Source organism: Doryrhamphus excisus, chromosome 15 (genome assembly GCF_030265055.1).
Source record: "Doryrhamphus excisus isolate RoL2022-K1 chromosome 15, RoL_Dexc_1.0, whole genome shotgun sequence".
Taxonomy (NCBI): domain Eukaryota; kingdom Metazoa; phylum Chordata; class Actinopteri; order Syngnathiformes; family Syngnathidae; genus Doryrhamphus; species Doryrhamphus excisus.
This window is the reverse complement of record NC_080480.1, coordinates 11,358,624-11,369,844: the sequence shown is the minus strand read 5'-3', so window position 1 is coordinate 11,369,844 and position 11,221 is coordinate 11,358,624. Positions and strand designations below refer to the sequence as shown.

General features: G+C 41.7%; 1 protein-coding gene across 3 annotated transcripts in view; it reads right to left on the bottom strand.

Moving 5' to 3' along the window:
* The window catches only part of LOC131103077 (retinoic acid-induced protein 1), a 66,265-nt gene that overhangs the window by 14,473 nt on the left and 40,571 nt on the right, over positions 1-11,221 (bottom strand). The window lies entirely within an intron of this gene.

The following is an 11,221-nucleotide window of genomic DNA, read 5'->3' as shown; positions in this document are numbered from 1 at the left end:
ACCTTTTGCTGCTAATTTAAAGACTACTGCAAAAATACTGCATTTTTTTCTGGATTTCTACACATCTTTTGGTGGATTTCAATAAACAAAACAACCACTAGCTGTGATAGGCCATATTCATATACATTAACAGGCCTATCACAAAGCACCATTTTGTTGTACACATGCATTTTCAGACATGAATAATGCCACCGGCCTGCACGTTGCACCCTGGGGCTAGTTGAATGCTGGGATATCGGGCGCAGGAGTCGTCTGGCACGCACGTGAAAAACACGCCACGCTGACAGACTGTCTCCAGGTGACTCAGAGCGTTCCTTTTATAGCGCTCCACACCTCTTATTTTGTTCTCTTTTTGTAGGAAAGCGCACACAAATGCTCAATTGCAAACGGAAACAAGTGTGTACTACACTGGAGTAAATACGTTGAATGCAACATGTGGTGTTGCGTTTACCGACTATAAAAAAGGCAGCATAAGGGTAGAATAATAGAAGGAGGTGTAGGAGATTATGGTGAATATGAGCAACACTAACATCCAAACACACACACCTATAGGTGGATGTAATGTAACACAGTACGTTACACACACTATAGTCTCTTATAATGTCATAAAGTCCATAATTAGCTTTACGTCCTGATGGAAAACATGACCAGCCTGATGTGTGTGTAATTGATTGCTGTGGGGCGTACACACGTCTCACCGCTAACAACATTTCTGTGAACCTGAAGCTTTTTTTTCTGGGGCGGGGTCGGGAGCACCAGAGATGACCTTTTCCAGGCTTCACGTTTGAGTCTATAAGCGGCCAGCAAAGTGGAACGCAGGAGAGGAGAAAATCAGATTGTTCAGCTGGATGCTCCATAATGTGTCGAGCTGCCACGGTTCCACTCCTCTCTTCGCCTTCTCTACCTCGCTTTTCTTCAGAGGCGTTTTAAGACGGGATTTATCTTCCTTTGCCACAAACACACACACACACACACACACACACAAAAGGTCACCTTATAGCATGCCTTTGCATTTAATATAATGATTCACGTCACAGGGAGGAAGCGAGGAAAGCGTTTGGTGAGGAATGGCTGCTGTCCTCACTTGCACACTAAAGTCGTAGGAAGGAGGGATGGAACGTCGCTCTGTGTGTTTACCCCCCCCCCCCCCCCTCGTCGTCCTTGTTAATTATGCATGCAGCTCCTTATAGCAAGGAGGCGGAGCAGCATGCCTTGAAGCTAACGCTCTCTCGTCAGCTAAAGTAGCAAAGTCAGACAACCCAGCAAAATAACATCAACTGCTGCATGTGCATGCAGCGCTCCGCAACTACACGCTCAACCCCTCACATTCACAGGAAATGACGTTCACCACCAGACACCACACTACCCTACTTCATGTTTTCGCAAAGTAGTACACTTCAATGCAGGAATAATCAGTGGGTCTGAGTTGGTTGCTTAAATATTTATACAAACCTTACACATTCTTGGTCTAAATTAAGTATTTTCAAGCATGAATATGTTCCAAATGAACTAAAATACAAATACTATCCATGCATTTTCTATGCCGCTTATCCTCACCAGGCTCGCGGGTCTCTAGGCAAGAGGGTCGCCAGCCAATCACAGGGCACATATAGACAAACCATTCACTCACATTCATACCTATGGACAATTTGGAGTCGCCAATTAACCGATCTCCAACTGACTGTGTGGCCTGCCTGCTAACCACTTGGTCACCGTGCGGCAGTAATGATACAAACCATTGAAACATGATCTACATAACATGACTTTAATATTGCCATGGCATGGCCTGACATGATAGCGTGGAAAAAAGGTCTCCTCCCATTCTGTGTGGAAGTGGTAAGTTGTGGGCTTCTTAAGTTTGGAATATGGGAGGAAACCAAAGTACCCGGAGAAAACCCAAGCCCACACGGGAAGAACATGCAAACTCCACACAGAGATGGCAGAGGATAGAATTGAACTCTGGTCTCCTAGCTGTGACACCTGCACGCTAACCATTCGTTCACCGTGCAGCTCTAGATAATTATTTTTAAAATTAAAATATAAAAAATATTAAAATATAAAAAGAGATGCCCGAGCGGAGCATCAAACCCAGATCTTTCCAATCTCTTGACTGCGTGGCCTACATGCTAACTACAGTGCGGCCCAAATAAAAATACAGTTAAGACAATACGAGACATTAATAAACTATAGTCTACACTGGTGTCAATAGTGATATCATAGTCATCATCATCATAATAATAATAATAACAAGACGGGATACTGTTTTGGTCGAACTCTAGCTTAAACTCAACTCTTAAATCCCAGACCTCACTTCCTGTCTACACGTCTTATTTATGTTTTAAATGGCTTATCTTCTGTGATTATATCCATCCATTTTCTATACCGCTTATCCTCAGGGTGGTGGGGGTATGCTGGAGCCTATCCCGGCTGACTTGTACACCCTGGACTGGTTGCCAGCCAATCACAGTGATTATATTTACTTCTCCCAACATAATACTACTACTAATAATAACAACAATAAAACCAGCTAAGACCACAAAGTATATTGTTTGGTTCAGTCTTGTGTGTGTGTGTGTGTTATGTAAGTGTTTAGCGAAAGTTTATTTATGTGGTCTGTATGTGTGCTATTTTTTGGAGCACCGGTAAACATTTTTGTCTGGAGTGTCATCCTCATCAGCGTTAGAGCAGGAAGTCATGTCTGTGAATGCCGATGAGTCATCCTACACCCCTGAGATACACACACACACACACACGCACACGCACACACACACACACATGCACACACACACACACACACATGTTAAGCAGCCTGCCTCATTTTTTTGGTCTTCCAAAAATCGAGCGGTGCAAAGCTGAGTTTCCTCACTATTAGATGCTATTGAGCCATTTCAGCCTCCCAGTGCCGTCAGATACCCTCCAACAAATACGGCATTTACTGGATTTAATCAAGTGGAAGCGAGGGAGGAAAAAAAACAGAGGGACTTTAATATCCACTCAAAAAGGCTTTCGGCCTTATTGGCAATGATACACTGAGTTGGACCCACAAAGGAAATTTGCTGGAGTCAAGATGATGTTTTCTCAAGGTCGACACCATTGAGTCCTTTATCCCTACGATCAAGGATCTTCACCGCTAAATGGACCTTTTTCTTCTGGATCCAAATAATCAAAATTTATTAGGTCTCTACAATCTGATCTGGTAGAAATGGTTAGATATACTATTGTACGTGTAAGCAACAGTGGAAGCATTTTCAACTGAATTTGGAAACAATGTCACAATCTGAATCAAGTTCAAGGATCATGTTAAAACCTGTTGATCGAGCCTTTGACAACACTAATATGGAATCTGGATGAAACCCTATTGAAACCTGGTAAAAAAAAAAGCCCTACAATGAACACTTTATACTCAATCTGGATCAGATCCTGATCAAACAATAATGAATCTAATGTTAGATCTTTTCACAATATGTCAACCACATTGATGTGGAATCAGCTGGATGAGATCCGAATTAAACTATTTGGTGCAAAAGCCTTAGATAATGAAATTTGGATCAAATCATCCAAATCAAACCAGCTTGAAACCTAGTGAAAAAGCTTCGGACCCTACAATCATACTCAATCTGGAACAGATCCGATCAAACAATATTGAATCCAATGAAAGATCCTTTAACAATATGTCAAATATATTGATTTCGAATCTAGATCAGATCTGGATTAAACCATCTGGTCGAAAAAGCCTTTGACCCTACAACCAAACTATTATCATCAATCTGGATCAGATCCTGATCAAACAGTATTGAATCTCATGAAAGATCCTTTCACAATATGTCAACTTCATTGATATAGAATCTAGATCAGATATGGATCAGAGCCAAATCAAACCATATTTAATCTTAGTGAAAAAGCTTCTGACCCTACAATCATACTCAATCTAGATTAGATCCTGATCGAACAATATTGAATCTAATGAGAGATCCTTTGACAATATGTCAACCACATTGATGGAATCAATATTAGATCAGGATTAAACAATCAGGTGGAACCTGGTGAAGAAGCCTTTGACCCTACAACTAACCATTTATAATCAATCTGCATCAGATCCCGATCAAACAATACTGAATGTTATGAAAGATCTGTTGATAACATGTAAACAACATTGATATGGAATCAGCTGAATCAGATCTGAATTAAACTATTTGGTGCAACAGCCTTAGACAATGTAATAAACCCATTAATATGGAATTTGGATCAGATCCAAATCAAACCATATTGAAACCTGGTGAAAAAGCTTTTGGTCATACAATCATATTCAATCTGGATCAGATCCTGGTCAAACAATATTGAATCATATGAAAGATCTGTTCATTCATTCATTCATTTTCTACCGCTTTTTCCTCACGAGGGTCGCGGGGGGTGCTGGAGCCTATCCCAGCTGTCTTCGGGCGTAAGGCGGGGTACACCCTGGACTGGTCGCCAGCCAATCACAGGGCACATATAGACAAACAACCATTCACACTCACATTCATACCTATGGACAATTTGGAGTCGCCAATTAACCTAGCATGTTTTTGGAATGTGGGAGGAAACCGGAGTACCCGGAGAAAACCCACGCATGCACAGGGAGAACATGCAAACTCCACACAGAGATGCCCAAGGGTGGGAAAGATCTGTTGACAATATGATATGTAAGCTGGATCTGATCCAGAGATGAGACCATCAACCATGTTGAAACAGCCTTATACATTGTGATAAACACGTTATTATGGAATGTGGATCAGATCTTAACCATATTGAAACCTGGTAAAAAAGCCGTTCACCCTACAGTCAACCATTTACACTTAATATGGATAAGATCGGGAACAAATCATATTGAACCTGGTGAAAGACCCTTTGACAATAATTTAACCACATTGATATTGAATCTGGATCATTTCCAAAACAAACTGGATTGAAACCTGGTGAATATGGAAGTCATATTGACACCAGGTGAAAATGTAATGAAATAAAATAGAGCAATATAATGAAATAAATGAACCTTTCATACTGAATCTGGATCAGATCCGGATCAAACAATACCGAATTAGGTGAAAGATCTTTTGACAATAATTTTAACACACTGATCTGGAATCTGGCCCAGATTCAGATTGAAATATATTGAATTGGGTGTTAACTCATTTATATACTGAATTTGGATTGCATCTCTTTAAGAATATGTATTTGATATGGAAGCCATATTGACACCAGGAGGTAATGTGAAGGTAATGAGCAAGTTAAAGTCGAATGACCACTGGCGGCATGCATCCACACCCCATGTGAACGCATCACGTCCTGATTGTCAGCCAGCACTTGGCACCTCATTTGCTGGCCGTCCACAAGCCTCGTTGTGCCATCTGTCTTTCCGCAAGCGTCAATAGCCTCGTCTCAGTGCCCTCTGCAAGCCGTCATATATTCTACGTGACTGGCTTCCCGTGACCTCTTGTGACCCCGAGCTGCACGCCATGACAACGGGACACTTACAAATGTCACAGTCGATATTGGCTGGCTCGCCCTTGGGTGGAAACTCACCCGTACAGCGTGGTCAGACACTGTGGATGAGTGAACGTGGGTGGACGTCTGTCTCTGTAGCCAAGCTTCACCTAAGCTGAGAAGCTCGACAAACTGCAGTTTAGTTAATTGGAATGAAAGGGGGTCCACCCTGAACTGGTCACCAGTCTAGATCTTCCAGAATCTGCACCTATTCCAGCTGTATTTCCTTGAACTTCCAAAACGGTCTGTTTGAATTTATTGCACTGACGGCCCGCCTCCGGGCACGACCACTCCACTGTGATTGGTCCCACTCAGCTTCTACAGCTAAGAACATGTACAGCTTGTACCCGGGCACGCCCATATAAGGAAGTTACTGGGCTGGATGGAGCTGGTGACTTCTCATAAGGCTCCTTGTGATGTCACAGTGATGAAAGAGAGCGTTCAGAGTCATCCCAAACTACTCTTAGGGCTCACTTCCAAATGCACAAACCTCATTATCTGAAACTTTGGCATCATTTAACATGAACATAGAACATTATAACTACATTTATGGGTTGGAAAAGTTTAAAAAGCACAATAGGTCCCTTTTGAACAATGCGACAAAATGGTATTGCCTGTCTGAGAAGAGTGTATAAAGTATATGCTGAAGGATTTTGGCGCCTTAAAACATGTAAGAAAATAAAGTTGGCTACTTCACGGATTTCAGTTCATTCATTCATTCATTTTCTACTGCTTATCCTCATGAGGGTCATGGGGGGGGTGCTGGAGCCTATCCCAGCTGTCTTCGGGCGAGAGGCGGGGTACACCCTGGACTGGTCGCCAGCCAATCACAGGGCACATATAGACAAACAACCATTCACACTCACATTCATACCTATGGACAATTTGGAGTCGCCAATTAACCTAGCATGTTTTTGGAATGTGGGAGGAAACCGGAGTACCCGGAGAAAACCCACGCATGCACGGGGAGAACATGCAAACTCCACACAGAGATGGCCGAGGGTGGAATTGAACCCTGGTCTCCAAGCTAAAAAAAAAAATCAACATAATTAGGTTCGGGATGACGTGATATGTGAATACGAGCTTAACACTTAAATGCTTTCTCTTCCTGACAGGCTGGTGATGCCTTGTGACCTTTACCAGAGTAACACACACACACACACAAAGTGACAGGCCACTACGCTACGGACAAACAACAACAATAACAACACAATAGGGAGGGTCTTCTGTCACCATGGCAACAGGGGAGCCACTCAGTATGCTAGTGGCATGGAGATAGGATGCAAGTATGTCACCTGGGGAATACATCTGGCTTTCTAAGTGTGTGTGTGTGTGTGTGAATGTCAGGTTGGTGTATGGAAAACCACACACACGCAAACACACACACAGATCTACTTCTATATAGGATAATAATGCAGAAATATTATATTCATTCAGCAATAAGTATTGTGGTTGTAAAGGTGAACTGCACATGGGTATTCCTAATATTGTGGTTACAGAGGACATAATATTAGGGCCATCTCTCAGCAACATATTGTTCACTTAACGAGGCGTACCTAATTAATTGACCAATCTGAACAAAAAAGCATATTTTTGTCTCCCTCGTCCGTTCCTTCCTCCCTCCCGTCTTTCAAACGCGGTCACCTCCATCGTGCAGCTGCCGAGCGATGCCCTTTGAAGGACTAAACCTGGCTTTGTTGACATGGTAACGGGGTGATGAGACGGGCGGGAGAGCGGATGACACACACACACACATATACATAGCGACATCACATACATAACACATAGGGTGTGTTTTTCTACCCATCTTTGCGTGAGGATGTTGTTGTGGATACTTGTGGGCACGTGACCGGAATAAGGATTGCTCATTATCTGCTATGTGTAGGATGGTGATGACAAGCATGAATTGGTGTAGATGAGGAAATTGATGCCAGATTTCTTGATGCATGTGTGTGTGTGTGTGTGTGTGTTTAGCTGGTGACCTTATGCTGGACAATGGGAGTGTGACACCTAAGGAAGCACAAGAACAACACAACAAAGACAGCGATGCGCTTGATAACCTCTTCCTTGCCCACACATGTCCTCTGCCTAATTTCTTTCTTCCCATGCATCTCTGAGACACACACACACACACACACACACACACACACCAGGGAGTGGAGGTCCTGCAAAGTGGGCTGCAGTGCTACTTGGTATTCCATCAGCGAGGGAGCAGCAGATAGAAACAATGCAGGGGGAAGATTAGATGAGGGCACAAGACAAAGGCATGCAGAATAGAAGAGTGCGCTTGCTAAGTTTTGACTTTGTTTTGACACATAAAGTACCTACAAAGGAGACGTAGAAAAAAGTTGCAAATCTACGAGAACCTAAAAATGTATGATTATGGAATTGTGCAAGAAAAAAGTTGTATTTATGGATCGTACAAAAGCCTTTGATACAATTAATCACAACTTCCGAATTACAAAAGGTTAAAAGTTACCCAGCTAACAAAAAGCAATATGTAAAACAGCAAGAATATACAATTGCAAGTTTATATAGTATTACATGTGGAGTACCCCAGGGGTCAATACTGGCACCAAAACTATTTAACCTGTATATCAATGACATCTGTAAAATGAAAAAAGTCTGTAATATTTACAGATGATACTACTGCCTTTTGTTCTGGGGAAAGCACGCAAGAGCATATTCAATAAACATCAATAAAACTAAAATAATGCTATTTTGGGACATGTATGAGCAAATACAAATAGTGGTTATTGAAAAGGGTGAACAAGATTACATTTCTAGAGATCATAATGGATGAAAAAATGAGTTGGAAATATCACATCAAAAATATACAACATAAGGTGGCGAGAAATACTTCAATATTGACTAAAGCAAAACTTAAAACATAAAAACATTTATGGTAGACTTATTATGTGGAGATGTGGGGTAATAACTATTAAAGCAATCTTCACTCGATAATCCATAATGCCGCGTATAGAGAACATACCTTTTGAACCTACCATACCTATTTTGAAAATCAGAAATATTAAAATTTACAGATTTAGTAATTTTTTCTGTGATAAGATATTATTCTCATAATATCAACACTTTCCTAGTAATATTTAGATTATTTATATCAAAATATTTATTTATTTATAATGACTATTAGTAATATAATAATGCACACAATAATTGATAATATAATACTATACATTTATTATTTATATAATATAGTATATAGTAATTTGATGACTTTATTGTGTATATTTAATGATTATATTGCAATTATTATTTTGTATATAATAACTATTATTTTTCAAAAAATAACAGTAATATTAATAATATTAATAATATTAATAATATTAATAATATTAATAATATTAATAATATTAATAATATTAATAATATTAATAATATTAATAATATTAATAATATTAATAATATTAATAATTTTTTGTCTCTTTTTAAAACTTTTTGGTTTCCTGTGTAGCCCCATTACTTGTTTGAAATGACAACACAGGGAAGAAAGTGAAAGACTGTCATGGTTAGAAGTGACAGCGACCCATTTTCACTTCCGGTCCAGCCGAGGCACGTCTGATCGACGACACACATGCACAGGCACCCCCCACGCTCCCCCCACACACACGCACCTGCCCTTTCCAGGAAATTGCTGGGCGCAGTTTTGGTGTGACATCCCTGCTGGGGCTCTCTCGTATATTCAATCCTGCGACTCCACGCACACACACACACACTCACGCACACGCAGTTTGCACCTGCTCCTGCTTTGTGCCACTTCACTTCATCTAATTGATGATGCCATGTTGTGCATGCATGCACACGCATACACATACACACACACACGCTTTTCTGTGTCCTCTAAGTAATAAGGTGTCCTTGCCATTTTTTCCATGTTGCCACCATGCAGCTGTGTGTGTGTGTGTGTGTCTATGAGTGACCTTGTCTTAGTTTAGATGGACCACACGCACACAGCGTGACGGGGCACCCAATCATCTATGGTTTTGTGGGCAAACAAACATGGATGCACACTTCCTTGCAGCAGAAAGCAGATGGCAGATAAATGAAATGCACAGAAGATGGAAAGTAGAGGGGGCGGATGTCTTTTGATCCGACAGGTTTGGGACGAGAGTGACGGGAGAGGCAAGGAAAAGGGGTCAGAGAGAAGAGAGGAGTGGGATGGATGGATGGGGGTGGGGGGGACAGGAAGTGACTTATTGAATACGGGAAGGGTGAGGGACGGATTTAAAGGGCCGTACAAGAAGCAACCGCAGGGGATGAAGGAGGCAAAGAGGAGAAAGCTGGAGGAGGGAAGGTGTGGAGGAGGATGTGAGATGGAGGTGGGGGGGGGGGGGGGGGCACAAAGATGGAGATCAAGGCAGATGTGAGGAAGGAGGACACGGCGTGCAGCAAGCAGCAGTGCAGCACAGAGAGCGAAACAGCGCATGCAGAGGGAGATCGTTATCGCACGGCCGCGCTGGCTATTGATTTGCAGCCGCTGTTGTCTCCAGCGGCTGAAACAACAAAGTCTTCAGAGGACAAGTGTGTGTGTGTGTTAACATCCCTCTTGGTGGCTATTATTAAAAAACTACAATGGCACTCAGTAGGGCGCATCTATCAATCTATCTTCTAAATAGGGACAATACTATAGAAAGTAAACTTCAGAGTAGTCAGTGTACAGCTTGAATAACAATATAGTTTTACTACCCATTGGAGAACATGTGAACTCCACACATGACGAGATGGCCAAGTGGAGAATCGAACCCAGGTCTTCCCACTGTGTGGCCAACATGCCAGCCACTTGTCCACCGTGCGGCAAGTGCGACAAGTGCCACAAATTCCAACATGTACCATGGCTTTCCAACATGATAATACGTACAAACACATCACAATCACAATGACAAGTGCGTTGCTGAGGAAACCGAAGGTGAAGGTCATGGACGAGCCAAGTATGTCTCCTCCACCCCTGAACCAAATCAGTCACCTGTGGGACATCTTCCAGCCCAATTGATGCCGAGCGCGATTGACTAACATGAGTGCTCTGATACCCAGACCACAGCACAGTGGATAACGTGGTTTTGGATAGGGTATCTAATGCACAAGTGCATGCACATTTGGCAACATTGTGTCATATAAGTAATGCGATGCTCCTCGTGCCAGTTATGAATGATAATCACCACCTTACATAGTAAAAAACAGACACAATCCACAAAGTAAAAGCCTATGGTAGACTTTCTCATGCATGGACACAATGCGTGCACTATGTATGTGTCATATTAATCATGTGATCACTCCTCCTGCCAGTTATTAATGGTAACTGCCACCTTGAATAATAGAAATAAACAGAACGACTAAACGTAATCCATAAAGTAAAAGCCTACAGTAGACTTTCTCATGCGTGGCATATAAATCCTGTGACAATGGGCACTATACCTTTGTTATGCAAGTATACTATTCAAGCAATCACTCCTCTTGCCAGTTATTGGCAAGATGAGTTTTATTAAGTTTTACTAATGGTATCCACCACTTTGCACAATAGAAATGAACAGGATCAAACAAAATAATCCACAAAGTCAAACCCAATGTCACAGTTGCCCATTCACAAGCACATACAGAGGCATACAATTCTTACAATCGCTCCTTCTACCAGTTATGAATGATAATCACTACTTTGCATCATGAAAATAATCGGAAGGAA